This window comes from Limulus polyphemus, unplaced genomic scaffold, assembly GCF_000517525.1.
Source record: "Limulus polyphemus unplaced genomic scaffold, Limulus_polyphemus-2.1.2 Scaffold2247, whole genome shotgun sequence".
NCBI classification, from domain to species: Eukaryota; Metazoa; Arthropoda; class Merostomata; order Xiphosura; family Limulidae; genus Limulus; species Limulus polyphemus.
The window spans coordinates 127,830-145,054 of record NW_013667857.1 but is presented as its reverse complement, the minus strand read 5'-3'; the positions used below and the strand labels follow the sequence as shown (position 1 = coordinate 145,054).

General features: G+C 36.8%; 1 pseudogene; it reads right to left on the bottom strand.

Moving 5' to 3' along the window:
* Nucleotides 1-17,225, bottom strand: part of LOC106466394 — a 43,350-nt pseudogene that overhangs the window by 8,711 nt on the left and 17,414 nt on the right.

Genomic DNA, 17,225 nt, shown 5'->3' with positions numbered 1-17,225 from the left:
AATATAAGTACCACCTTTATAACTCATTTAAAACTGATTAAAAACAAGTCCCACATTTAGAACCCATTTAAAACTGATTAAAAACAAGTCACACCTTTAGAACCCATTTAAAACTGATTAAAACAATATAAGTACCACCTTTAGAACCCATTTAAAACTGATTAAAAACAATATAAGTACCACCTTTAGAACACAGTTGCTGTTGACTAACAAGTTTCCAGGTTTTATGTCTCGATGTAATATATGAGCAGAATGGAGGTACTTGAGCCCTGCGGGAAATCACAAACCACGTTCATACACAAACAGAATGTTACCATATAAATATTCACAGTCCCCCTCCCCTCCCACATCATGATACATGTGCAAAAACAAGAAAAAGACTCATATTTTAAGATGGTAGAAAAAAAAAATTATCATCAACGTTTTCCTCGACAACAATATTTAACAAACCTTGAATACTCAAAGTATACTTAAAACAGTTTTAAGTTCATAAATAAATGTTTGTTTTTTTTATTCATTTATCATACTTTCCAGCGAGTCCTTTAAAGAATATACTTAAAATTTACTATGCTACACGATTTAATCGTTAAAAAGCTGAAAACTCAAAAATTCTCTAACAATCAATGTGTAAAATTTAGTTCCTCACTTTCTGTATGAATCATAAAATAATTATAAATTTAAATCATAAAATAATTCATGCATAAATACAAGAGAAAGTGATAAATAGTACACTATGTCACATTCTTATCCTCTGTTGACTGTGTGAGGTTTATAAACCTCGATAGTTTTGGAACTTATATAACTAGAATATTTAATGCTGTTGTTTATAAATATTAAAAACATTCAGAATATTTCATCCTCAAACCAAGTGTGTGTGTGTGTGTGTGTGTATACATTGTTTTATTAGTTCATTAAACATACAAGTATAATTGTTAGATTCTGGTTTGACAACCAGAATGGTACATTAAAGTTTGTTTTCTGTTAGAAGATCAAGAGTTGTTTATGCAGGTTTAATCCCTAGTTTTCTATCTGAAAACTTTTTTTTTTTTTATATATAAATGTTCTTACCTCTGAGTATTTGATAAAGAAAGACTTTGACGTGGTCCGAGGTGAGAGGCTGTGGTGACACAATTATCTTGTGAAGGTCACTCTGCATTAATTCTGTCATTACATAACTGGTAATAGTGTGTTAAGGACTGCATGGCAATTTACAATATTCAGTTATTAAAACTAGCTTATCAGTATATGTTATAGATGAATTTTGTTTACAAACACTTCTACAAAAAAAAGACCTCCAAAAAAATGGGGTAATACATTTAAATGTAATACAGTCAACATTCTGGAACAGTTGGAAATCCAGAAACAACATAGTTGTTCGTTATTTGTTTCAGATATTCAAGCAAAGATACACAAGGCCCACGTCTTCCAACTATCCCTAATTTTGAACTGATAGAGTAGAGAGAAGACAGCTCTGGTCTAATCGAATTACTAGAAATAGGATGACATTTTTATTGTTACAAGCACAATTTAAAATAAATGTTACAGAATATCAGTTTACAAAACATTAAAAGTTTCTCTGACTAACATAGTTACTTCTGTTATTCAAGAACTATACGGTTGTATTCTATTGCTAGTATTAGTATTGCTAACACTATTAGTATTAACTATTCTACTATACTTTATCAGCTAGAGAGCAGATGGACTTTTTTTTTCTAAAATATTTAAGACTTACTTACTTTATATCCTTATCTAAATAAAATAAGCAATCCACGTTCTTAAATTATTCCATAACAAATTAATCACTATTACTGTATTAGAAAGACAGTCAACCACGTGCTTGCAGAGCGCATGCTCTGTAACTTCAACTGTAAGCCTTTTTTTTTCCACAGACGATAAAAATGTACAAGTTCCTACCTTACATTGTGAAACTCCATCCAAACATTAAATTCATACAAAATTTCCCTTCTGTATGTCTGAATTACAGAAAGAAATTACTCCAGTTTCAAGGGGGGAACATTTTTCACCAAGATGAGATTGTTACCACAGGTACCAATACTAGTTTTTAAGATTTCTATGTCATAAGGCCAATATCAAAAGACTACTAGTACTATTGTACGTCGGTCTGATTTGTACTTATTTTCTCTACAGAAAAAGAAAAGTTGCAAAAACACGTAAACCAGTTTCACTTTCTTATAATTTCAGGTTTTGCGACTAACGTGTTGATTGTAATTATTTTTTTTATGCTGAACGCTAGTAACCTAATTATACGTCTTTAAACTTGCCTCGATCTTCCAAGTGATTACAAATTAAGTCTAAACATAACATAGTCCTAGCGATATTTAGTGACAATATTAACGAACGATACCGAAACTATTAATTATTTGCTTGTTTGTAATAATGCAGAAAGCTACACAATGGGTTATCTGTGCTCTGCCCACCACGGGTATCGAAACCCGGTTTCTAGTAATTATTTGCAGCTATTTATAATCGATATACACATTTTTTATGATATAAGACAGCGGTTTTCAAAGTGTAATAACCCGAGGCCCCCTTTTAATTTACATTTTATTCGCGGACCCCCAAACTTATCGATATTAAAAAAAAAACATTCCGTGTAAATGAAAAGCTGTATTCTAAAATTAAATGTTTTAATTAAAATAATTTTAATTTTACGAAAATTTTTTGAACATTTTTTTATGATATTTCGGACATGATTCGCGAACCCCAGTTTAAGAAACGCTGTTATCTTTCAAAGTTAAATGAAGTGCGATTCACATAACTTTCAGATTTTTTTTTTGTTGTTGTTGTTGTTTATTCTTGTGACTAACTTTCCCTTTAAAAGCCTAAGTTGAGATTCACCAATTATAATATTTTTAAAACATTTTATTCGTGTCAATCCATAACAGAGAAGGGATTACGGCTATAATATTTTACGTGTGGATTTCTGGGAATTATCCGATATAGTTTGATTATACACAGAACGAAGAGGTTCTCATCGGATTGTTTACAACTTTTATCGTCTTGTGTGGGCAACATCTGAACCCTTTGTACGTCGTATACGTTAATAGGGGGCCATCTACCCACGATGTTCATGAATCCACGAGAAATTTGGTACATAAGAAATTTAAACTTATTTTTATTAAGGACAAAGTGCACAATGAGCATGGATAGACTTTAAGCATAGGCCCTCAAAGTGTGGAAATAGTTTAGTAATTCTAGGGTTAACTGCTTTAGCTTATTTTTCAATGTTCAGCTTTTACACTTATTGCGCCAAAATGCGCGTTTTATAAGAACTGGATCTACAAAGTTTGGTTGTTTGTTAACATAGCCGTCTCCACATACCCTGAAAGACGGAATTCAATCTTCAGTAGTAACGACATAACCCTGGAAATACAAAGTTTGGTTGGTTGTTTGCATAGCCGTCTCTAATTCTGAACTAATGGACTGGAAACAGCACCTCTAAGTCCTAGGCTAAATCTTGTTTGAATCAATAGTGAGATTTCACTATTACTCTTTATAGCACACCAACAGTTCCAAAGCGTGGGGCGCAAGACATGAACTCTTGGATTCACATTACTGGCACGCTAAACTACACGCCACAGGCGGAGGACCTGGTGATTAGGTCTCTTGACTCTCTAAACTACACGCCACAGTCGGAGGACCTGGTGATTAGGTCTCCTGACTCTCTAAACTACACGCCACAGTCGGAGGACCTGGTGATTAGGTCTCTTGACTCTCTAAACTACACGCCACAGTCGGAGGACCTGGTGATTAGGTCTCCTGACTCTCTAAACTACACGCCACAGTCGGAGGACCTGGTGATTAGGTCTCCTGACTCTCTAAACTACACGCCACAGTCGGAGGACCTGGTGATTAGGTCTCTTGACTCTCTAAACTACACGCCACAGTCGGAGGACCTGGTGATTAGGGCTCTTGACTCTCTAAACTACACGCCACAGTCGGAGGACCTGGTGATTAGGGCTCTTGACTCTCTAAACTATATAGGCCATCCATATAGGCCCCACGCGACTATTTACAAGTTAACTAAAATTACATGATATAAAAGCGACTGCAAAAGGAGAATTATAAATAATCATAAAAATTCCAACGTTTCACTGAATTAACTCGGCATCACCGGGCACGAAGAAAATCGACAAAAAACTATAATTGTTGTGTCAATTTGTGTCGCAAGGATATTCGAATTATATTATAAAATAAATAAGATTTTTTTAATAAGAAAAATTTACCTTATCACACATTAACAGAGAAAATTTAACTGCCAACAAACAGGCCGATTTTAAAGTTTTTATTTTAAATAACTGATACTGATCTATACAAATACCGTTAACTCTGAAGAATTCAGAATAAATTAGTCTTAAGATGACAAGGAAAATGTGAGAAACAATACACACAAGTCACTGTTTCTGTAAATTGTATCACATAATCAGTGTTTTTTTTAAATATAAAATGGTACAGTATTTTACGATCAAACTTGGCCTTAAGAAATGACAAGCTTATAAACAGAACAGAAGGAAAGTGGACGATAGACGGTGTTCCCTAACAGTTTGTTTGTTTGTTGTTAAGTTCGAAGCTACTCTGCCCACCAGAAATATCGAAACCTGGTTTTTGGGGGTTATAAGCTCACAAATTCATCACTGTGCCCCTGGGAGTAGGGGTAGGATCCCTACCAGTAAAAAAAAAGAAAGTTGCCAGATGGGATAATCTTAGGGCCCAGCTGGAAGCCTGTAGTTGTATACAGTTGGTTATCTACGTCACTCCTGATACAATAGTAATTTATGTTTTGTATCATTGAAACTGCGGGGTTCTAATGGTGTTCATTGTTAATTAGTAGATCTATTTATTTCTTTACTTCAGCAAACAGCAGGCTACTTGTACACTCGTGTTATTACTGGAAGGACGAGAAAAACTGTGTAGATGTATTTTCTCTCTTAACTTTCTCAGACACTTTTATTGTAGTCCACCACCTGCTCCTCAAACCCTGTTACCAGAGGGCGTACGCAGTTTCTTAGCCACGTTGTAACAATGTTTTAAATCTAACACAACACCAGAATCTATATAAAACTGTGAAGAGGAGGAGTGGGGGGGGGGGGGATTTCTTGTACTTTTCTAAAACTCAATATTTGTTGTTGAGCCATAAAAACATGGTTCAACCCGTTAAATTTTCGGAGGTTATATATATAATTTCTGGTAAAAGTTAGCCAACACTGTAGGCGAGAAATATAATATATATATCAATGAAACCAATTCTACGTAACAAAGTGTGCAGCAGTATTTAACGTCGTAGATCAATAATACTAAACTAATTATTATCAAGCTATTCGTTTAATTATTTGCTGAATTTCGCACAAAGCTGAAGTGAAAGACTAGAGAGAGAAGGCAGCTAGTCAATACCCCCCACCGCTAACTCTTGGGCTACTTTTACTAACGAATTGTGGGATTGGCCGTCACATTATAATGCCTCCGCGGCTGGAAGGGTGAGGACGTTCGGTGATGTGTTTCGATCCCGCGACCCGTGAGTCTAGCGCCCTCAGACAAACTGGAGTTACGAGGTTCAACTAGCTTATAAGAGTTTAGTGAATCTTATAGCCACGTACTAAGCTAACTGAAAACAAAATAATCTTACCAAGTCTAAAAGTATGTACTGTATAAGTATGGTAAACATAATAATGTTAAAGTTATTCTGAACAGTATAACGAATAATATTAATCAAACTAGGGGTAGTTTAAAAGTAGCCCCCTAGTGGCACAGCGGTATGTATGTCTGCAGACTTACAAGGCTAGAAACGGGGTTTCGATACCCGTGGTGGACAGAGCACAGATAACCCATTGTGTAGCTTTGTGCTTAACTTTACACAAACAAACAAAATTTGAAAGTAACATTATTTCACATACAACCTAAACAATAATTGACAATAATTATATTAATTGGTTTACTCGTGTAGCTCGTGACTTATAATTAATAAAAGTCATACACCTTTTAAACTACAATTATTTATTACTGCAAAAAAAATGATGTTATGCTACGTGTTACGGCCACATTTTTTTTGGTGGTCATCATCAGGCATTATATTCATTCAGTAACGCCATCTGTGTACCTGATCACGTCTTAACAGGCGTCACGTAACAGCTGGTTATAAGCTTCAGACATTCCCCATGTTGACAGATCGAATTTTGTCACGAAACAGTTTATTTAAGTGAAAAAAGATTGCGAAATCCTAAATATTTAATTTTTCGTCGGTCCTTTTCGTTCTTACTACAATGAAAATGATAACGGGCCACAAAAGAATCAGAAATAAAGCTTCTTTTTTTTTTTACATCAAACGTCCTAAATCAGTCAATTAAATATGTTGGTTCGACGACAGAGAGTAAATGCTTACGTCAGCGGGTGGTTACTTTTCCACCCAATCAGTTGAGTTATACTTAACCGATCAGCAATAATCGACTGATCATCATTGGCTCTGGTCGCATAGCAACAATGTAGAACTGAGAACGATTCACTTAATACTACGAGCGCCATCTGGTAATATGACCTAAAAAAAAAAAGAATTGTAAAAAATATACAGAGAAAACTTTTCCTGCAAGTCTAACGCATACTATTGAATCAGGCCAACAGGTGTTTCACCTGAAATTCAATCCGCAGTCACGTGATCCCTTTCACAAATACACGAACAGTGTCAGCTGCATCTGAAAAACATTGATAACACTGAAACAAATTCACGCAAGTTGTCCAGAACGATTACTATGTGCGATGTCCAATATGGTTGTGCTAAATCAGAATAATTAAATTTAGCCCTATCGCTACCTTAGATGACTTAATTATCTCCAATTATATATATATATCCATGAAATTAACTTACTGAACGTGATATTTCCTATTTAAAACTTTAAAACTAGCTTGGTGATTTCCCAGTTCTTGTGAATGACAGTAAAGTTAATTCCCAAAAATAATAACAACAATAGAGTGTAAATAAATAAATAAAGCTAAAAATTAAATAATGTTGTTTTATTACTTCTTAACTAAAATCTGATTTGTAAATAACTTAATTATAATTTATTCACTTAATCTCGTTCACACCATTACAGTCGTTGTTAGAGAACGTTGGTGATATAAATAGCGCCTAAACGGTAACCTATTACTATATGTACCATATCTAAGCCAGCCTAATATGCCCATATATTAAGCGAAAGGCTACATCGGCCTGAATATAACACATGTAGTACACGTCACATATAACATTGTTTTCACTCTGGTTTACTGCAATATTTTTGTTTTTCTTCTCCAGAACAATTTCTTGCTTTGCGTCTACGTATATAGTGTGACGCTACATCCGGGGTATGTTTAGTCTTTCGTGACGTCATAAGTAAAGCAGCTATAGTACATCTAATGGTGAACACTGCCTTTAAAAAAGTACAAAAATAAAAAGGTGTTAAAAAAAAGATACACTTAAGTGTCAGAAACGTCGTAGTAACGCTTCTCTCAAATCATCGCTGTTATTTAGAACTTTAAACATTATATTTTAATTTATTCTGGTATCTTTACCTTACCGTGGTCCGGTGTTGAAGAAATAAAAAACAAATATACAACTTGTTAAAAATATGCAATTAAACAATTAAAAGTACATCAGTATGGAAAATACAGTAACGAGTTCGTAAATCAAAAACAACAACATATAACACAGTATAACACCATATAAGTAGGCGCAGGCAACCGAGACGCGCCAACCATCACGTGCAAAGTTCCTAGTTTGAGATTTGAAAAGGATACATTTCTTGGAAGAAATCTATATGAGGTGGCTGTAGGATATCCAGCGCTGACAAGACCTGTGAAGAGTAGAATGAGAAACTTTCAGAATAGTAAATATGATGAAACACAAATATATTCGTTAATCGTTATCCATTGTTCTTCTTGTTGTTGTTGTTGTTAGAAAATTCAGTATGTTATTTTGAATATTGAAACTTTCAAACTAGGAACTCGTATACGTAAAATGAATAATTTTTTTATTGCTTGCATGTCGAACTAGAGAAAAAAAAAACGTCCACTTCTCAGGTTGTTTTTATCAAACACGACAACAGAGTGAAATTTAGTATTGTACGGCATGGATGTTTGTCATAATGACTTCTTCCTGCTGGTACAAGGTTATGTTTCCTTGCTCTTGCGATTTTGTGGTTAGTGACCTCGTCACCCCGGTGGGGCAGCGGTAAATCTAGGGATTTATAACGCTAAAATCCGGGGTTAGATTCCCCGTGGTGGACACACAGCAGAGAGCCAATGTGGCTTTGCTTCTGACACAAACAAACATTTGTTAAGGTCCCCCAGTGGGGTTCGATTCCCCGTGGTGGACACAGCAGATAGCCCAATGTGGCTTTGCTTCTGACACAAACAAACATTTGTTAAGGTCCCCCAGTGGGGTTCGATTCCCCGTGGTGGACACAGCAGATAGCCCAATGTGGCTTTGTTCTAAAACAAAGTGACTTCATATATTTTCATTAAAGTCTGGAACGTAGTGGGAGGGAGGGAAGATTAAATTTTAAAATTCCTTACACCGAGTGATCGGAAGCCTGCCTTTGTGTGGTTTTGGACTCTTTATGCTGTGCCCAGCACGGATATCGAACCCCCGGTTTTTAACGTTGTAAGCACGCAAACTTACCTCTGAGCCATTCAAATGTGCTGTGAAATTCATATTTTGAACAACAAGAAAGTAAATAAACGAATAGGAGTTAATAATGAAATTATAGTTTACATTCAATTATGATAATGTTTGAACAGATACGTAACACACACACAAAACGAAACTATTGGGGGCAAGAACACTACTTTAAAATCGGGTACTGACCCCGAAAATCAGTGTCATCTAAGTTTATAGGCAGTCTGATTTTTAATAGCATGACTAAGCCTACCTTTGGTAGTTTTAGAGAAAAGCCACATTGAACTACCTAATGTGTCGACCACGGAGAATCGAACCCTGGATTTTAACGTTGTAAGTCCCTAGATTTACCGCTGTCCCACCGGGGGATTCAGGCTTATGAATAACAAAAATAATCATGCAGATAAACATAGTATTACGATGCAGACTTTACGAGACTGCGGCGAAGAAAAATAATTGAATGACAATGGTTTCTCAAAATATATTATTTAATATGCATTTCAGAAAAGAAAAAAAAAGAAGTAATTAACACTGATTGTAAGGGAAACCTTTGAGTCCACCTTCACTGTCACTACTATAAAAGCAGAAGCCAGAGCTTTTGTGCGAAATATACGACACAAATAACGTGCTGCCTGGCACGAATCTAGTTCAGTGAAGGTCATCGTACTGCCCCTGTAGGGGGCGGAATCTGTCCTCTAGCGATGAAGCCAGCTGCACTGCAAGGCCCTTTAGTGCAGCACAAAGAATCCGCGATTTGTATCTCGTAACTAAGACCACAATGCACTTGGGCCTAATACCAGTATAGCAAAACAACACTGAACTATATTGTAAATGGTTGGTCAACTACACAACATAACCACGCTTTTTTGAACACGGAATGCAGCTAGTCAACAGTAACCACCGCCAACTCTTGACGTATTCTTTTGTCTGATGATATTTGACCGCCACTCTAGTAGCGTATTCATAGCCCCAAAATGCGGAGAACGTTTTTGTGGAAACAGGTCGAATCTTCGAATTCACAGTCTTGGGCACCTAACCGTTGGACAAAACCCAGCGTTTTAAAAAGGAACTCATTAATCATGTGTGCGTGATCTTATATTGGGATCCAAAGACAAAACATACATAAAACAGTTCTGATGATGAGATTTTAGAACTCTATAAAATCCTGTTCGGTGTAATCTTTAAACAGAACAAACGTCCTCAAGGGCTGCAAGACTCCCCACCACCACCCGTTCCGGTCATCAACCAAGTATGACACACTTGGTTAAATACGAGCTATACATATGAAATATATTAAACCTCCAATAGCGATCAACTAGAAACAGCCTAACTCAACCAACTAAGGTTTTTAAAAAGTACGGTATTCACAAAATAAGCCTTCGAGGGCTTAGCGGTAAGTATTGGGCTATAATGCTAAAAATCGGGTTTCGATACCCGAGGTGGACAGACAAAAAAACGGCTTGACAAGAACAAAACAATAAATAAATAATCAAGTTTACGTTAGAATTTCCAAGAATGAATGCACCTGTCGTCATCATTCACAGATGACGGACTAATAGCCTGTCGTCGTCATTCACAGATGGCGGACTAATAACCTGTCGTCGTCATTCACAGACGGCATTAACTCTGCATTAACTCTTGCAGATCACTTTCGTAAGTTGTGATAAGTTAATCTTTACAGGGTGGGGTCACATGCAACCCACAGTTTGCCTAACACTGCTATATGGCAATACGAAAATAATTCAAACATCTCACAATTCGAGCTTTGTTAGGCTTAGCGCTCTTGGTGATGTTGAACTAGCCCGCTGAAACGTTATATAATCAAACACACGTATAAAACAGTACAAGTAACAATTACGCCTATTCTACATCGGTAGCTAAATATCATTTTGGCAAAGACAGGAGCAGCTTAACTGCTGTTAAAAAACGTTTTATTATTCGACATTGCACTTTGTAACACGAAAAGGAATAGCGCCCCTACCGGTTTAGGCTTAGGATAACCATACGATTGTATAAAGTCTAAAACAATACAATAAAACAAACATTATCGTGTCACTGTAGAATTATACATGGACTGTTTTCTACGTTAACACACGTTACTATAGTTTATTTTTATTCTTTTATATGTATTCCTGATGAAAGAAAAATTATGTAAAAAAACCCAATTTTTCTTTAAGGGGGTCGTTTTATCAGACCCGGCTTCAGCTTTCTTAACTGTAGGCTTAATGAAACATATAAAATTACATTAATGGGCAGCATTAGCTTGGTAGGGCCAAGGTCATTTCAGGGAGGCTCACCCACCCCTCACTAGTGCCGGTCCTGCCCTAATAACTGGCCATGCCGGGCCCACTGAAGTTATAAGCAGAACAAAATTCAACTGGACATTACATACATAACACACGGAGAACAAAAAAAAATGTTAAGATTTCCTTCAACATCATTATGGGCAACACGGTAAAAAACGTTCTTCTGAACGAGATCCAACTAGGCATGCGTGATTCACGATAGAAAAGTTCATTTTGGAAACCAGATGGAGCTGCCTGATTTCACCAATTCTAGGAATCCGATATATCTACAAAGATGACAGAGCACTAACGAAGCTTGTTATCATCGTGTTGCAGACTTTTCCGAGGGAGGTTATAAAACCGCACATCCGGTCAGGTCTCTAGCTTTAAATATCTTGTTCCTGTCAGTACGACATTGTCTTATTGTGGCAAATACAAGAAATATGGCTCCAGCCAGATGCACTGGTGAGAGCCAATGATAGTGAAAATCGGACTATCCGCTTTGTCCACGTCTGATTAACCTGTTTCTGTAACCAGTTTTGTCCACATCTGATTAACCTGCTTCTGTTACCAGCTTTGTCCACATCTGATTAATCTGTTTCTGTTACCAGTTTTGACCACATCTGATTAACCTGTTTCTGTAACCAGTTTTGTCCACATCTGATTAACCTGTTTCTGTAACCAGTTTTCCTAATTACACATCCTATGTTAGTCAGGTTTTGGACGCTTGTAATGGAACTTCACGCTTTTTACCTTGTGATATAAATCTATAACCGATCCATACAAAACACCAATCCATTTCAATAAAATAATATCACAATTTCAGAGTTCACCTTTACATTAATAATAAATATTTCTCCTCTGCCTTCCAATAAACTAAGGCCACTCATTGGCATCTGATCTCTAATATACCAATCATTGACAACTAACTTCCAATAAACTAAGGCCACTCATTGGCACCTGACCTCTAATATACCAATCACTGACAACTAACCTCCAATAAACTAAGGCCACTCATTGGCACCTGACCTCTAATATACCAATCACTGACAACTAACTTCCAATAAACTAAGGCCACTCATTGGCACCTGACCTCTAATATACCAATCACTGACAACTAACTTCCAATAAACTAAGGCCACTCATTGGCACCTGACCTCTAATATACCAATCACTGACAACTAACCTCCAATAAACTAAGACCACTCATTGGCACCTGATCTCTAATATACCAATCACTGACAACTAACCTCCAATAAACTAAGACCACTCATTGGCACCTATATATGCCCACAGCTAGTATCATATGTTAGGTTACACACTGCTACACATGCCCACAGCTAGTACCATATGTTAGGTTACACACTGCTACACATGCCCACAGCTAGTACCATATTCTAGTTTACACACTGCTACACATGCCCACAGCTAGTACCATATGTTAGGTTACACACTGCTACACATGCCCACAGCTAGTACCATATGTTAGGTTACACACTGCTACACATGCCCACAGCTAGTACCATATGTTAGTTTACACATAGCTACACATGCCCACAGCTAGTACCATATGTTAGTTTACACACTGCTACACATGCCTACAGTTAGTATCATATGTTAGTTTACACACTGCTATACATGTCTACAGTTAGAATCATATGTTAGGTTACACACTGCTATACAATTCTAGCGTTGCATAAGCACAAATTCTAACATTAAGAAAAAATACACACATAAACTAATCATCAAAATCTAACAGTTTAAACAGTTCTAACTGGTACCATAACATAACACACATTAGACCAGTTTAAACCAGTAGCTTATTTTACGATGTGGAATTTTCTGTAATTTTGTTAGAATATTGCAGTTCTTACTTTATATTCTCAAAGCCACTAAAAGTGAAAGCGCTTTATTTCTTCAACTAAAAGTTCTACAAATTTCACATTCTTTATCGCAACTTGCTAACTTACTAGCTTATCCCGTGTCTCGAGTAGTACTTCGTTGAAACAGGAATCAAATTACTATTCTATTCTAGCTGGCATTTGTACATTGTTCAAATTGTTTCACCCGTTCTTACGAAAATTCTAGTCACCGAGAACGTGTTCATCACGAGACGATAAAAACTCTCCCTAGTCAACGATCAAAATTAAAATACTAAAAACAACATTATGATTTCGTGGCAGAATGCTTTGTTTTGTGACGTCATATTCATGCTTCTTTTAGTAATACTAAAAAAAAAACGCTTAAGTGAGATTTTTAGGCCTATTTCTGTCAGTTACGTAATTATTCATCTTGATAAGAGTACATTAAGTATTAAAAACTTATCTGGTATAAATCTCGGAGTTTCTCTGACATTCACTACTGCGATCATAGGGGAAGGAAACCTTTTGTACGAGTAAAAAATCTAGTAGATTTGTTTGTTTTCTTGCGTTTATTATGGCTAAACAGCAGCCAATATTAGAGAAGTATCAGAATTTATCCAAAACTTTTGTAACGGCACGTTATCCTACTGAAGAGATGCGATAGTCACATGACCTTGTAATGTGACCTACACAACATATAATATAAACCACTAGAAAACTTGGGAAACCCTTTGGGGATGCATTAGATGCGTAACCATGGCAACTGTATCCGCGTGTAGATAGAGGTAAAGGTTAGTGTAAGCAACGAAGAGGTTAAAGATAGTTTAAATTAAACTTCCATAGCTTGGAAAACTAGGAATAAACAAATTGATAGGATAGTATTGAAACCATAAGTTAAATAACAGTTTTAAAGATAAATTCACTTGCTATTATTCTAAAGTTTGGACTATTAGGAATTATTTTGAAATTCCTGGTTATAATATTTTTCATAGCGAGAGGTTGTGTGGTGTGAATCTTTATACAGAGGATGAGCTTCATCTGCTACTTACGTTTTCAGGTTGTGTGGTTCTTTATATAAATGATGAGCTCCATCTGCTACTTACGTTTTCAGGTTGTGTGGTTCTTTATATAAATGATGAGCTCCATCTGCTACTTACGTTTTCAGGTTGTGTGATGTGGTTCTTTATATAAATGATGAGCTCCATCTGCTACTTACGTTTTCAGGTTGTGTGATGTGGTTCTTTATATAAACGATGAGCTCCATCTGCTACTTACGTTTTCAGGTTGTGTGGTTCTTTATATAAATGATGAGCTCCATCTGCTACTTACGTTTTCAGGTTGTGTGGTTCTTTATATAAATGATGAGCTCCATCTGCTACTTACGTTTTCAGGTTGTGTGGTTCTTTATATAAATGATGAGCTCCATCTGCTACTTACGTTTTCAGGTTGTGTGGTTCTTTATATAAATGATGAGCTCCATCTGCTACTTACGTTTTCATGCTTGAAAACACAAAGCATCTTGATTTCTCTATAGACCCGTTTGCTGGACACTAAGTTTTGGAAGACATTAGGCATTTTCTTCAAGGCCACCCGTCTCCCGTCCCGAGGATCGGTCACTGACCTGGAAAAAAAGAAACAGTGGGACAATGATAACACTCTCTTCTGACAATGCTGAAGAAGGAACAAAGGGGCACGTGTTACACAAACAAACAGTGACGGACACAGCTTAACAACAAACATTTATTAATAACTTTTGGAATCAAACACTTTTGTTTGTTAAACACGAAGCTACACAATGGGCTATCTGTGCTCTGCCCACTACGGATATCGAAATACGACTGTTTAGCGTCATCAACCAGTATACTTGCCGCTGAGCTACGGGAATACTTTATTGATAATAGCAGTAGATAAGAAATACATTTAGGCCTAGTACTCTGACATTGGAATTCCATTTCAGACAATGTAGTTCACGATAGGATTTATAGAGTAACATCTATTTGTGAGTAGACTGGGATAATTAATTTATTTCATTAGTTGAGAGTACTCTCGATGTAACTGTAATCAACAAAGCTTCACGTACAAGGGATTAGACTATCTAATTAGAGGCTAGACGAAGATTGAAGTAACAAACGTCATTGTGATTTTCGAGGCATAATAAGTTATCCAAAAATATTAAAAATAATGATAAGTTAGAATATATATATATATACATACCTCGACAATAAAACACTTGAAAAAGCTATACAATAGGCTATTTGTGCTCTGTCCACCAATGAGTATCTAAACCCGATTTTTAACGTCATAAGTCCAGAGACTTGCCGCTGAGGGGCAAAAAACTTGGAAATAAGTTTGAAAATGAAATAACAACTTGCTTCAAAGAGAGCGGGCTGTACGTTATCAGGCTGTAAGTTATCTAGTTGCACCAGAGTGACTTGGCCGTAAGTCTGAAGGCTTATAACGCTAAAAACCGGGTTTCGATACCCGTGGTGGGCACGGCACAGATAGCTCATTGTGTAGCTTTGTGCTTAACAAACAAACACAACAAAGCTGTCTGTGTTCTGTCCACCGCGGGGAATCGAACCACGGATCTCAGCATTGTAAGTGCGGAAACTTACTGTTGACTCACTGTTAAGTAATGTTTACCGCAACATGAAAAAAAACTACTATTGATATTTCCATAAAATCATGTTAACGACAAATAAGGACGGTTTTATCGTACTTCTGAGCATGGGCAGTAGATACGGGATAATGAAAAGCACGAAAATTGTTTGCTTCTAAACATCTTAAATTAAAGTCACGAGCTCTGAAAAGCACAACCTTTCGCTACACAGAAGACTAACTATAACATTTAAAGTTGTTATCGAGATTGGTTTCTCGCAAAACATGTAATCCTGAGAGAATGACGAAATAGCTTTAATTAACGAAGGAATAACATTTAACTCCGGATTAATTGTAAACTATATTCCACACGATCCAACTTTGTTGAATGTGTTTCAAGTCATAAATATATATATTTGATCCCTTTCTTAACAAACCTCAAATACGACTTGTTGCTGCCAACGCTGTCCTTGGTGGGCTGACAAGAGCCGATATTGGCCCAAACTATAGTCGTTATCTTGATGAGTATGAAATGGGCCTTGTTAAATGTGGCTGATTTCGTTTTTATGAATACTTGTTTGTTTGGGGTAGACCTTCACGAACGAGTGGGCTTATCCGTGCTCTGTTCATCACGAGGAAGCGACCGTTGGATTTGAACAGCGTGAGTCCTGTGAACTTTAAATAGATAAAACAAAGAGAGTTTGTTTGTTTTTGAATTTCTCGCAAAGCTACACGAGGGTTATCTGCGTTAGCCGTCTATAATTTAGTACTGATAGACTAGAGGGAGGGCAGCTAGTTAATACCACCCACCGCCAACTCTTGGGCTGCTCCTTTATCAACGAATAGTAAGATTGGCCGTCACAGTATAAAGCCCCCACGGCTGAAAGGGCCAGCATATTTGGTGGGACGGGGATTCGAACCCGCGACCCTCAGATTGCGAGTCAGGCTAGAAGGAGTAGGTTTTCAAGGTCGCTGAACACGAATCTGGCAACATATTTTATGTTCCTCTCAGAAACTCGTGTGTGTGTGCCATGTTTGAAACTGTGTTCATATCTACTACACTTACTAGCTAGCTAGCTGGACCAAACTTAACTCAATTACTACGGAAGGTAGTTATAACCGGTTTGTTTGTTTTTTCGGGTACGGACCCCCCACACACCTTGAGGTAACTATAGAAGCAACTAGGAAACAACAGAGGAGCTTAAGTAATAAGTTGGACCCTTTGAACCCCGACAGGAGCGCGAGTACTTTATGCTAAATTATGTTAAGTAGGTAAACCTTCAGCTGTGTGTCGTTCACTTTGACATAAGTGACAGAACGTAGTTACCAGGTTACTGTAACTAAGAGGAATGGGTTTATTAATGACTGACAGACAATTCTAGCTCGTTTTCGTGGTAGTTAAAATTAGACTGATTACAACTAGTGTTCAGGAACAGTAGATCTAGCGATAATTGTGATTGATTTATGAACATCAGGCATGTTTATTTTATTTTTCAGAACACTAAACAATAATTTCTTAGCATGTTATGGTAAATTTAAAAACAAATACAATATGGTATAAAATGTAATCGACATACAGTAACGTCGTCCCTATGAAGGCACTCGTGGACCACAAAGTGTGGAGAGTATAGGTGAATGATGTACAGTAACGTCGTCCCTATGAAGGAACTCGTGGACCACAAAGTGTGGAGTGTGGAGGTGAATGATGTACACGTACGTCGTCCCTATGAAGGAACTCGTGGACCACAAAGTGTGGAGTGTGGAGGTGAATGATGTACACGTACGTGGTCCCTATGAAGGAACTCGTGGACCACA